We start from the raw sequence: 14,630 nt of genomic DNA, 5'->3' as shown, positions 1-14,630 counted from the left end.
GCTATTTTTTTATTTTTTTAAATTTTTTTTTTTGGCCATGATTTAAAATAGCTACATGGGCTCAAGGAGGCCCTCAAAATCTACCTCCAAATCTTTCTCCTCTTGGATAAAAAGTCTTCTATGGACTCCCCAAAGAATCTTCCTGGATATTGCAGGCTCCCCAAAACAAATATTTACTGGACTCCCAGATGTAAACTTGTATCATTATATTTATTTCAAAATGAATCTTTTAGCAGAGCAGTTTAAAGACAATTAAGACATGGTAGTCAGCACAAATAATTTCTAAATAGGCATTTTCTCCTCTCCTGATAGTGCTTACATACTTAGTAACAAGGGACAAATTAAAACTGATTTAACATAGTAGAATTACAGCATCTCATGGGCTTGTCACTAGGTTATGAAAGGAATCATTTGGGTACATCCTGAATTGTCTAAGGAATTGAGTGGAGAGACGCTCTTGACTCGGGGTCTTTAGAGATCTGCATTGTGCTCCTTTTACCATTAGCATTAATTTCTTGTAAGGTATGCATTCATATTGATCAATATTAACATAATTTATGAGCATTTTGTATATGCCTACATTTTGTTCCCCAAAGCAAGAGCCTCAGGTTTAAGAGCTAACAAAAACATTTTAATAACACACACTGGAAATACAGCATGAACTGGAATGAATTAATGCTTATCCATTTTTCTCCACACCCCCTTTATGTTTGTTTTTAATGAGCAGAAACCACAAAAAATATTGTTTTTCATTGTTCCTGAAAATATGGGAAACGGGGGTTCAAAAGTTCTTTCTCAACACAGAAGTGGCAGTATTTACGAACAAACTTTTTAACTCCTCAAGAAATCGCTATGTGCCAAGACATGGCAGTAAAGTAAAGATAAAACATACCAGCAAATTACATCTAGAGTACTTTACTGTAGGGAGGCTGACAAATTAGTCATTTTCGGACTTACCCAGCAGACAATTGAGGAGGTTTCATAGCCAAACTATATTGCTACTATATTTGAAAATTATTCCCCCCACGGGCACCTAGGTGGCTCAGTTCGTTAAGCATCTGCCTTTGGCTCAGGTCATGATCTCAGGGTCCTGGGATGGAGTCCCTCATTGGGCTCCTTGTGCAGTAGAGAGTCTGCTTCTCCTCTCACTGTGCCCCTCCTCCCTGCATTTGTGTGGGTGCACTCTCTCTCTCTCTCTCTCTCTCTCTCTCTCAAATAAATAAATAAATAAATAAAATCTTTAAAAAAGAGAGAGAGAGAATTCTTTCCCCCAATATTTAATTCTTATGGTAAAAAGCTCACAGTATATGCTTTTTTCCCTCTTAAACAGAATATTCCATTGATTTACTTTCTAAGTACACAAGTTGAATGTTCTTGTAAAAGAAAGTGATTTAAGCCTGTGAAATCTTTAATTGGTGTATAAATTCAAGCAGCTATTTTTCTGCAGATAGGCTGGGCCCCGGAGAACCCAACTAATGTAATGCTCAGGCTTTGTTCAAGGCAACCTCCCCACTCTATCTCTGGAGCGACGATTTGCACGTTTCCCTCAAATTAGCTTCCTCTTTTAGAAACCAAATTGTGTGTGAGAAGCTTTAATGTAAAATGCCCATTTTGTTTCCTGAGCTGAAGTCAGTCTTGGCTGAAATACTAGCTCTTGAGTTTATACCTGTAAGCAGATAGTGGACAGAGTTTAGCCCTTAAGCCCCACAGATTCCAGAAGCTTGGATGCTTACTGTCTTGTCACCCTCATTTTCCCTGTAGAAGGATCATAAGAAAATGCTTCCTAGTTTGTACGCCTTTTCTCTGCATTTTGACAGGCAAAACATGCTTTTTGAATTATTATGTAAACCATGCTTTGGTTGTCTTTGAGCTATAAACCATATTGTTGTGGGAAAGGGCTTCCTGTAATCATAAGATTGAAAGGGGTTTATTCCATCTTGCTGTTGTGAAGTGAGGCTATAATTTACTGTGCTAGGGTGATAAAGTTTCTCTTGCTTTAAAGACAGCAAGCCAATAAACAATAGACTAAGGGTCAGTAGTTTCTGAACCACCTGGAAACTTTTTAGAAATGCAAATTATCTGATCTCTAGAATCTCCAGAGGTGGGCTGCATTGCATTTTAACAAGTCTTCCAAGTGATTCTCCTACCTGCTTAAGTTTGGGATGGGCGGAGCTGTACAACAGATCAGCTGTACACTGTGGATGTAGAGTGTAGACTATGGAGTTTAGACGGCCTGCATTCAAATCCTGTTTGGGTGTCTGAAGTGTTCCTGGGTGTGCTAATGTTTTACGCATTGCCAAAATGTACTGCTCTGAGGTAATTTTTCTTTTCATGGAATCTTGGTGACTAAAAGGGTCAATTCTCTCCTTTGCAAAATTTTTCTTAATAAGTTCTATGATCAAAAGCCAAGCAAAATGAAAAGTGGTGATGATATATAATGTATCCTAGAGTAACAGTGATTAATATATTCTTTGCTGAGATGCATGTGGTATCTACTCTCTATGCTCTTTTAAAAAGAAAATCATTGAAAACTTGGAGTCTATCATTAGCTGTAAGCATATAACTTTCAATGTCGCTCATGACTAGTTGGGATAAACCCATCAAACCACTGCAATTGATAACCATGAATTTTAGAGAGTGATTTTATAAATATTTATGCTGTGAGAGTATTTGTAAGTTTATGACAAGCTGTGTGGTTTGGGGAGGAAAAAAAATAAAGAATTTTGACATGATTTTGGTTTATTTGGTATACTGGTATTTTCATATTAGCATTTTTTATTTCTTCAAATTTTATGTGGAAAAATGAAATTAACATATCATCTATAATGTTGCCCAAGCCATTAAAAAACAAGCAAAACAACAATATGTTAGTAGATCAAAGTAGAGACCTGAGCTGTACAGTATTAAAAAAAAAAAATGGGATCCTTTAAAAGAAATAGATGAAGTTAGCCTTAAATAAATAAAGTTAGCCTGGTGTGACTTGTTCTGTTTTATTATAAGCCACCAGAACTTTAACCATGAGTTAGAAAATTTTTGAGTCAGAACCACAGAAATCCTGTCTGTAGGTTATGTAATACTCTGATTATAGAGACCATGTAAACATTGAAGGCATCTTTCTTTTCACTGCTGTTTTTTCTAGAGCCTAGCACTGTGCCTGGCACACAGTGGAATTACAACAAATGTTTGTTGAAAGATGAATGGAAAATCTGTCCCTGTTTTCTTTTTTAAAATAGGAGATCATCATTTGCCAAATTTCAAATTTCCTGCCTCATTCCCAGTCTCTATAATTCTGTTTTTTAAAATATTTTTTTTTTATTTATTCATTTGAGAGAGAGACAGAACAAGCACAAGCAGGGCGAGAGGCAGAGGGAGAGGAAGAAGCAAACTCCTGGCGGAGCAGGGAGCCAGCCCCACAAGGGGCTCTGGGGCTTGATCCCAGGACCTGGCGATCATGACCTGAGTCAAAGGCAGATGCTTAACCATCTGAGCCACCCAGGTGCTCCTATAATTCTATTTTTTTAACTTTTGTAATATTTCAAGGGCATGTACACAAAAGCATGGATAATATGAACATCCATAGGCTTACCACCAAGATGATGAAATAAAACATTACAGATATTTTTTAAATTGAATTAACTACTGTGTTGAATTTTTTAATCAAAATCATATAAAGATAGTTTTACTAGACATTTAAACATACATAAACATTATTTTGGTTGATTTGAATACTTTATAATTTTATATAATTGGTATAAAATTATACAGCCCTCAAGCAATTTACTTTTGTTTTTTTCCCTCTCAACATCGTATTTGTGAGATTTATCTGTGTTTATAAGATAGCTCTATTTTATCAATTTTTACAGCTATCTGCTCTCCCATTATAAGGGTATTCCAAATGTATTCATGCTTCTGCTTTGATAAGTTGGACTCCATTTTTCTGCTATTATAAACAATGCTGAAGAACCATTCTTGTCTATATGGTCCAAGGGTAAATGTGTGAAGGTTTCATTAGGTACTTTCAAGTTTATATTGTTAAATTATTCTCCAAAGAAATTGCACAAATTCATGCTTCTACGAGCATGATATGAATGTGCCTACTCTCTTAACAACTTGTGTAATCTTTAGATAGCTTAAAATTTGCCAAATCATTTTAAATTTTCATTTGTCATTTTCAAAAAAACTAAATAACCCTTATTTATTTGTTGGACATTTTGGATTTCCCATTTTTATTGTCTGTCCATATTATATGCTCATTTCTCTATCTTATCTTCATTTTCTTATTAATTTGAAGGTCTTAAAATATTTTCTGATAATAATATATTATCAGGTGATTCATTGCATTTGCTTTCTCTTGTGCTGTTGTTTATAATTTCTATTTCTTACAATGTCTTTGGCTATGCAGGAGCTTATAATTGTTAATGTAATCCAATTTATCTCTCTTTTACTTTATTCCTTGTGCTTTTTGCTTCCTGTTTACTCAGTGTCTTAAAAATATTTTTCCTGGGGCGCCTGGGTGGCTTAGTGGGTTAAAGCCTCTGCCTTCGGCTCAGGTCATGGTCCCAGGGTCCTGGGATCGAGCCCCGCATCGGCTCTCTGCTCAGTGGGGAGCCTGATTCCTCCTCTCACTCTCTTCCTGCCTCTCTGCCTACTTGTGATCTCTGTCTGTCAAATAAATAAATAAAATCTTTAAAAAAATATTTTTTTCCTGATTTTATCAGAAACATTTCAGTGTTTTAGTTTATACAATGAAATATTTAATCTGTTTTAAAGCAATATTATTATGTACTATGTGTTAGGAATAAAATTCTGTATTTTTTCCTATGGATGAATAATTGTATCAAGATCATAACGCATTCTTTCCCCACTACTTACTAATCACGCATCTACCATTTGTAAATTTTGAAGATATGAATGCATGTTTCTAGACTATTCTGTTTGTTTTCATTTGTCCCTATGATATATCCCTACAACAATGGCACATTGGCTTAATTAATATCTCTAATTAGGTCTTGATATGCAGTAGGGCAAGACCCCAACTCTTGTACCTCTTCCTTCTCACATTTGTCTTGACTGTTCTTGGCTTTTCACACTTAACATTAATTGTAACATTAATTTATTAGGTTTCATAGAAAATCTTATAATTTTCCTTACAATTTCATTAAATTTACAGATTGATATTGGAAACATTATCTGCTTTATGATACTGGGAATCCTCCATTTGCAATCTCTCACCACTTACTTGGCATTCTTAAATGTCAGTCATTTTTCTCAAATAGGTCTTGAACATCTTTGCTGCATATTCTTATGTACTTTATGTTGACTTTTTGCTAATGTATATATCTTTTAAAATAATTAAAAAATAAAACAATTTAAAAGTTTTGTGTTTATGGTTTGTAAAAATTATTTTCACATACTAATTTTATATTCAGATTATTGGCAGTAATGGTTTTGTTCTTACTTTTTTTTTCATTCTCTTAGATTTTCTGTATATACAATTATATAATCCTTAAATAAGTTTCCTCCCAATCCTTAATATCTTCATCATTATCATCTTTATCATGTTTTTCCTCCTTCTCATTTTAGTACGATGGATAAAATCTCTAATGAAACTTGAAATGAAGTGGCTGTGACAGATTAATACAAAATGATGTCCAGTGAGCAAATTCTTCTCTATGCTCATACCTTCATGTAATCTCCTCCCCCAGTGAATCTGGCCTAGTATTTAGCTTCTGCTAAGCTATAGAACATTGCAAAGATTGTGCTGTCTGAGTTCAAAAGCCCGTACTTTAGGAAACCTTGCAGTTTCTGCGTTTTCCCTCTTGAGATTCCTGAGATGCAATGTAAAGGAGCCTGAGCATTCCCACTGAAGAGGCCACACACAGAGAGTCTAGGGAATGAAAGCCTATCCAGGAGAAGAGGCCCTAGAGGAGAAAAGCAAACAAGTAGAGTGAGAGAGGACCCAACTATCCCAGGTTAGGAACGGGGCGTGTGACTGAGACCATCTTGAATTCTTTAGCCCAAACTAATATGAGCAGGCCCACAGAGACTTACATGGGATACAAAGGCATCCCATCTGAGCCCAGTCAAGCCACAGAATCATGAGAATCAGTAAATCATTGTTTTCATACAGCACAAAGTTCTGGGGGCAGTTGTTTCACAGCAGTAGGTAACTGTTACAGTGGTAATGGTGACTTTAAAGGAAATGCTTCTCCTGTTTTACTTTTAAGCATGTTTTCTGTAGTTTTTTGGTCAGGTACTTCCTAACAGGTTAAGAAGGTTTCTATTTGTCCAGTTTTCAAAAGTTTCCCCCCCGCCCAAATCCTTTCCCTATATCAATTGTAATTCCCTTTTTTTCTCTTATCTGTTAGCATAGTTAGTTGGATTTTCAAATATAGAATAATCTTTGCATGTGTAAGATAAAAAAATTTTATGATATTTTTACATACCTTGCTTCATTTTCTCTGACAATATTTTATGTAGGATTATTATATCTATGCTCCTAAATAAAATTCCTGCATTATTTTTTCCTTAGTTGTTTATATCTAGACTTGTATTAAGGTTTCATTGTCCTCATTCAATGATTGTTAATATGGGCATCCCTTGTTATCAATACATAATACGTACCTGGAAATATGTTGGACTGAACATTTTTGCCTATTCTATTCTGATTTTTAAATAGTACTCAAAACGCATTCTCAGGCCATCCAAAGCCCTCAGTCAAGTTTCTCCACATGTCACTAAAACTTTAATACAAGGCTTTTTTTATAATAGAAAACATCTAAAACCATTTTTGCTTTTATTTTCACTATTAAATAAAGATGCAGTATCAGATGCAAATGACATTTGTAATGTATACATAGTGCATGTTCCATAATATAAATAAATAATCAATGAAATAGTAGGTTAAAGATATTAATTTCAACTGGACCCAGGTTGGTACGATGCCAAGTTTCCCGATATTAGCAAACCATAGTGCCCAGAGAATATGTGGAGATAATCCAGCATAGACTGAAGCCACATTGCCTTCTATGGTCCTGGGTAGGGTATAAATTCAACATTTTTCCTGGTATACAGATGTTGATTTTTAATAGGACGTTTCAACTCAGGTAGTGAATTTGAGCAAAATTTGCAGTTCATTTTGAATATTCATATCAGGAAAAGTCGTGTTTAACAAGTTTAAACATGCATCGTATACACATTTGGATATTTTAAATTTATTCCAATTTCTATTATTTTTTAAATCTGAGTTTAATGTTTTTATGCTTTGCAATAAATTAATAACTTTTATTAATTAAACTTTTATTTTATTAATTTTATTAATTAAACTTTTATTTTATTAAATTAAATAACTTTTTTTAAGTTATTTAAAAATCATGTATACCTAAGTGACATGCTTTACCATTAAGAATGTGTTCTACATGATATCTATTTTTTGGTATTTGCATGAAACTCATTTTATTTTTGGTGCATGATAAATCTTTTGTAAAAATATCATGTGAGCTTGAAAAAAATCATGTAGTCTTAAATCTCGGTGTGAGTGGTTCTATATATGCATCATCAGACCAAATATATTAATAGATAATATTCAACTCTTTTATATTCTTATTGACTATTTATCCACTGACTATTCCAATTATCAAAGGAGGTATGCAGATATTTTTTAATTTCACACTATGGTAGCAGAATTTCTAATTTCTCTAGATAGTCATCTCAACCATATTCTGAGATTTGTTCTTAGGTCTATGCTGATATTTTAAATTGTCATATTTTCCTGTTAAGTATTATTTTTATTATTATGTAAAGACCATTTTTTATCTCCTAATCGTGCTTTTTATCTTAAAGCATATTGTGCTTGCCATTAATACAGTCATGCCAGCTCTCTTCAGGCCAACATGTTCATGGTATTTTAACATCTTTTTGCAAGTTTTGCATCTTACTCATTTTGCCATTCAGTCCTCTTTATTGGTCATAATTAGAGTCTCAATAATTTCCCTTGGATAATTCCTCCTCTCTTTGGGAGTTTTAATTTTCAGCAAAGCTAATATAGAACTTGTAAGACACTGTTTTGAGTGAAATGATTCTTTCTACATACTGCTAAATCTTATTTCTGAAGGAGTTTCTTATTCTCCATCTGGTGGCCCTAATCTGAATTTTACCCAAACTCCAACACTAACCCTGTGATCCAACCTCTAACCCCATAGCAAAATCTCACTGGGGCAATCATTGCTCTTTAATTTGTTTTAAAGATTTTATTTATTTGTCAGAGAGAGAGCACAAGCAAGGGCGGCAGCAGGCAGAGGGGGAAGCAGGCTCCCTGCTGAGCAAGGAGCCAAACTTGATCCCAGAATGCTGGGATCATTACCTGAGCCAAAGGCAGACTGAGCCACCCTGGAGTCCCAATCACATTTTATATATATATATATCTTCTAGGTGTTCTTCAGTAATCTTTACCTGTTAAGATGTTGGTTTTATAGGAGAACATAAAACTATGCCACTCTTTGTTGGTCTGCATGTCCTTCTAACACTGTATTCCCCTCTTCATAGAACTCTACAAAGTCTAAGCATTGATTTTAATTTTTTTCCTTATAATTTAAAACACATCAATTGGGACCTTCACAATAATATATATTTACATTTGAGGTTATAAGTGTAATTAATGGTTGCTCATTCAATTGTTTTCTCCTATGACTTGCTGGAACCTCCCACAATGTTTTCCTTCTTTGAATATATTAGCTACTTGTTTGCCATAGGAAATTGATTTACGTATTTATCTGAATGTTTTTCTCCACCCTCATCACACTTAGTTTCAATTCCTCTTGATTAGTTTATCTCGCCTCTGGGCAGACACATTCTCCAAGGAAAAAACAGAGCTTGACAAAGCTTAGAAAATAAAATGAAAATAGGGAAGGCATCCTAGGTAAAATGGATGGTGCAGAGCTAGAAATAAAAATATGTGACAGGGGACATTGTGTGGATCATTGTGGGATTTCTGAAAGAAAACAGTGAGAGCTTAGGTAGAAATGACAGGAATAAGCCACAAAAATAGCCTTGAATTTCAACTTGAGAAGTTTAGACTTAGTGTACAGATTTTAAAATTTCATCTGAAGTTGAACGGTGTTGCTCAAAATGACATCTAAATAGATGACTGTGGGGAGTGGCACACAGAAGACAGAGGAGATGGAAATAAAAAAAAAGAATCTGCACTGCTATTTCAGAAAAAATGAATAGGAAGTAAGAAATTGAAGGGATAATGAAGAAATGCATAGGAAGTTACATAGGAACTGTAGTTGGGGGATAAAGGATGAATTTGTTTGTGTTACCCTTGGTGAATTAGAGGCACATTCAAGTGGCCTTGAATGAGAAGTCTGTTAAACAAAGATGGTTTCTACCAGATAGAATTTGAAAGACACAGTTGGGGTTTTCTGTATTAGGGAGCACAGATGTGTGACCATCTAAGAAGGATGCTATATCATAGTATTTTCAGGTGCAAGTGAAAGAAACCTAACACAAATAAGTTTAAGCAATAAAAAGGATTTATTGGAAAGGCACTGGAGTAACTCACAATATAAAGAAACAACTTCAGGGCTCAGGCACTTCTGAGCGGGTAAGGATTAAGAACTGGGGCTTGGCCTCAATCAGAAATTTTCCTCTCTCTTTCCCATCTCTTTTTGCTTGTCTCTCTTTGCTCATCTCTCCTTGATTCTGTTTCCTTCTATGGTAGACAAGTTTTTTTCCCTGTGGTAAAAACAGTGGTTAGTGGGCAACAGTGGAAGCATATTATTAGAGAATTTTTCTGAAGAGGAACTGTTAGCCTACTGGCAAAGGGCTCTGATTGATTTTGTTTTGGTCATGAATCTATTCCTGGGCCACTTACTGCAGTCAGGGGCAGGTGATAGGATGGTTAACGTCTGTCTCTATGGACAGGAAGGTGAAATGTATCACTACCCAAGGTGATGGTGAAGAATATGTCTACTGAGAAAAAAGACCCAAAGATGGCTCAACTTGTAATTTAATTTTATATTGCAATAATAACTAAAACATATATTTACAACCGTATCGCTGTGCAAGATGTTAATACCAATTCATGCTACCGTAGTCACCTGGCAACATCATCAATAAGGCTTAAAAGAAAGCACAATGAAAAACTGGTGGACTGACACAAAAAGTAGAAAAAATTTAAATGAAATGGCGACATAGTTAGAGCAAATCTATATGCCTCTTAAGCAAGTAAGGATAACATCAAAGGCATTGTCTTTCTTTGAAATAATTAGGATCAAACATGATGAGACATCAAAGAAGAGGTTTCAGGATAAGCAAAAGAAAGTCTGCTTCAGGAAGAAAATTGCTTGTTATATAGCATTAGAGGAGGATGAAGTCAAAAGCATGAAAACAATAATCCATCAACCTGTGATAGCTCGACTCTGAACAAGTCAGAAAGCCAAAGATCTAAGTTGGGCTCATCTGTAACGAAAGCCATGAAGCAATTGATGTCTACAGAAAGCAGAAGTCATGGAGAAGATTAAAGGCACTTAGGAGCAGAATAGGAATTAACAAAAAAAAAAAAAAAAAAAAAAAGAGGAAGGAGCAGCACATGGAGAGAGAAAAAGAAATGAATAGAGCTGTTGAGTCACAGTTATGTCAGGGCGTAAATATTTCAGTACATTGAGGAGCTGCTGAATTTGTTTTTATAAGATGCTGAACAGCATCTCAGTTCTGCATGGGGTTTGACTACATGGCAACTGGGACTGCTTCCTTTAGTTCTTTCCCATGTGTCCTGAGGATGGATCTCCAGTTACTGAAATGTATCTCTCTTCCTTGAAACCTGAAGAATCTTCATTTTACCCATTATCTTTCAGGCAAATATTTTGTTTAAAGACAATAGGTTTCTAATGAAATCTATGAGTTTTGCAGTGCCGTGTTCTTGATTAATATGTGGGCTTTTTTGCACACTGTTGAGATTTGAACAGCAAGTATTTTAGAGCACACAGACCTTGAGAGCAAACGGACGTGGCTTTCAATTCTTTTTTTTTTTTTTTTTAAAGATTTTATTTATTTATTTGACAGAGAGAGATCACAAGTAGATGGAGAGGCAGGCAGAGAGAGAGAGAGAGAGAGGGAAGCAGGCTCCCTGCTGAGCAGAGAGCCCGACGTGGGACTCGATCCCAGGACCCTGAGATCATGACCTGAGCCGAAGGCAGCGGCTTAACCCACTGAGCCACCCAGGTGCCCCGTGGCTTTCAATTCTTAAAGAGCTCTATGGCCTCCAACAGGTTTTCCATGCTTAAATTTTGACATGGTAATAGTGCTCCTAATAGAGCTGTTTTCAAGTTTAAATAAGATATAATGTCTTCAGCAGGATTAGTTTCACAGAGCATTCAAAAGTGTTAGCTATTAATTATCATTTGACTATAACTTCGTATGAACTTATTGCTCTGTAGTTAATAAAATTAACTTTTGCAAATATTAATGTCCTATTATATATTTGAGCAGGTGGTTCAGGTAATTGCCATATTATGCTAAAATGCTTTTATGATACGCTGGTAGGTCAGGAAAAAAAAAATAAAACAACATGAGAAAAGAATGGGTATTTGACTATTCCAAACATATAGTAATGATCTTTGGATTATCCCTTCTAGTGGGTGATATCTTTACTTAATTTGTTGTGGTTCTTCAAACAATCTAGGGTTTGGGGAGCCTAGGAAACAAAAATAAATTTGCTACCTGAGTTCTGAAGAAATGAGGTATAAGACAAAAGAGGAAAGCAGCAATATTGATAACACTGACGTTGCAGATGGTGGCTTATAGCTAAAGGAAGGCGGAATATTTAATATAGAGCCAGAGACTTAGATAGACTTAGACACAGGTAACCCTGGCTTTGGGGCCAGGCCTCCATGCTTAGGATATGAGCATAGAGAAACAAAACAAATATGTATATCCTGCAAACACCCTGGGTCCAAAGAGAAAGAGAAGGAGAGGTGACTGAACTTCCCAGTTTTTCTTTGCAAGATAACCAATAGTTTTAAGTCATTATTTACACCTTGGTAGAAATAAGTGATGGGACAGAGAAAATCTAGAAATGTTACCCTATTAGAGTCCCCTCCATGAGAAAGGGAACACCAGAAGAATGGAAAAGTATCTCCCCCAATTTCTCCCAAATAAAACATATTTATTTACTCTATTTTAATTAGTGTTACATATTTTTTTTTATAAATCCTACACCTGTCTTATATTACTGACATGAGTAACTGCCTGAATATTTCATATTATTATTTTTTAGACGAGTCTGAAAGATTAAGTCTGAGGATTTGTTTCTTTTTCATATTTTCACGATATGCATAATTCACTATGTGGGTCATGAGTGGAAAAGTAGATCATTGTTTGGAAAGAAAAAAAGGATAGTGGTGTTACTAGCAGAATAGAAGAACTGCTTTTGCCATGTTGACTTTGGAAAGGGAAAGAAAAGAGCATCAAAGCACAATGATCTTGGGACTCTCCATTGTGAAGGAGAGGGCAAGCCCATGGGTGAGCAGATCAGACTGCATATCAGAGTTCGGCTGTGCTCTGGTGTGGAGGTATCAGAGGGTGTGCTGGACCTAGATCATATGTCATAAAGTATAGATGGGAGATTTGGAGATAGTCCCAGTTCTGGATTGTGCTCCTTTGGAAAATTCATTTAAATGTGAGAGATTTGGGACCAACTTTTTCTTACCAAAAGCTTCCCAAATATCCCTTTCCTCTAAGGCCAAGACTCAACCAGGTGTTTAGGTACTCACAGATTTCTGAATGGGTAAGAATTTGTATACAAACATGTAGTGATGTGGAAATTTATGAGAGACCCATAGAGAGGTAATGTTTTAGTCCAGTCTGGTGTTCATGCAATGCCAAGGGGCTGACAGCTATAAATTGCCTCTTTGATTGTGATAGTTTTAGTTTCAGTGAAGCTTAGTGCTTCTTCCTGCTAGCCAACACTGTCTTTATGATAACTTGTGAAAAATGTGATTAGATAGTGAGATCATCACGGAGGAAGCCTGGCTTCAGTGGAATAATTTCATTGATTGGTGTTTCCATTTGAGACGTTGTTGGAGATTGTTAACAGGTGAGCCTGTGCCTGGGTGGCTAATACTGTAATCACACTGACCATAATGGCTTAAGCTTTGATTCCCTTCTGGTGTATTCAAGTCAAAATGTTGAATTCATGAAGAGGAAATTGAAAAAGTTTTAAGGCGTGGTTAAAATCTAAATTAATGTCCTGCCGGATATAAGAGGATGTTTAGTTGTATGCAGCAAAGATGTTATTTTAAAATTTTTTTTCAGTGACAGTAAAATTGTTAGGTAATTGCCATATTCTAACAGAATAGTACTGGTACAATCTGCTTCCCAGAAATCATCTGGTGTTTATTGTAGAAGAAGAAGTGACCACTTTAGAATGGTCTAGAAAAAGATCATTCTAGAAAAGAAATAATACAAAAACCATTAAATCTTTAAGAGAATTAGAAGAAAATCTTTGAATGTCACTTTTTAAAACAAAAAGTAATTCTCACTTGTATTTTGCTTTGCTGATGAATTTAGGAATTAAGATTTGGACTTTAGATCTTTTAGAACTAGGATTCGAGGGTGTGACTCATGGTCTTTATTTTAGAAATGTACTATTTAGACATAGATGGGATGGTGGGAATTTTCTTGGAGGAGTTATCCCTAACAAGCGCATTGATATTTTGAATTATCATATGTAATCAATTAAATTAAAATATTATTTAATATTTCTTTAAAAGATCTAATAAGCTTTTCTCAATGAGTTAAAGTGTGGTACAGAAGCAGGTTTCTCAAGAATCTCAAGGTGTGTGGTTCAGTTGTTAAGCATTTGCCTTTGGCTCGGTTCATGACCCCAGGGTCCCGGGATCAACTCCAGCATCCGGCTCCCTGTTCTGTGGAAAGTCTGCTTCTCCCGCTCCCTCTACCCGTCTCCCCTTCTTGTGCTGCTCTCTCAAACTCTCTCAAATAAATAAATAAATAAAATCTTCTAAAAAATAAAAATAAAAATAAAATTAAAACATAGAACCTCAAGAGGGTCTGGGGAGTACCTGCTTTACATCAGTTCTAGTTTAAGTGAAAGAATATTAGATATTAGTCTCCTATGTAACAATTATTTAATCATGGAATATTTAGGGTTATTTCACTGTTTTGAGAATTTAAAATTCCTAGCTTCTAAAATATCAGTCTTCAGGCATACAAAGCTGGATTGAAATAAATGAGGATATTTGGCCGATTAGCAATGCATGAAACTTGCCTCTTTCTGTATGTGAAGCACTCTCCCTGATATAAGTTCTCATTAATCTTGGTTGCAAAGATATTTAGCACTCAGACCTCTATTCTTTGAAGTTGAGAGGTCTTTAGTTTGGAGAAAAAAAGTCACAACATATCTTTCCCACATTGTTGTGGCTCTCTTGGCCGCCAGGTGAGGCAATTTTACAAAGAGGATACTGATTTAGATTCTTGTTTTATTTCCTGAATCTTCCAAGAGTAGTGACTTTCAATAAGGCCAAATATAAGACTGAGATAGGAGGGTGGATTACCAACCTCTACTTGGTATACACTCCTTCATTCATTCATCAAGCAGTCTTGAGTTCTGT

This window comes from Enhydra lutris, unplaced genomic scaffold (genome assembly GCF_002288905.1).
Source record: "Enhydra lutris kenyoni isolate GAN:26980312 unplaced genomic scaffold, ASM228890v2 scaffoldscaffold7, whole genome shotgun sequence".
In the NCBI taxonomy this organism is placed as follows: Eukaryota; Metazoa; Chordata; class Mammalia; order Carnivora; family Mustelidae; genus Enhydra; species Enhydra lutris.
Note: the sequence above shows the minus strand (reverse complement) of the source record.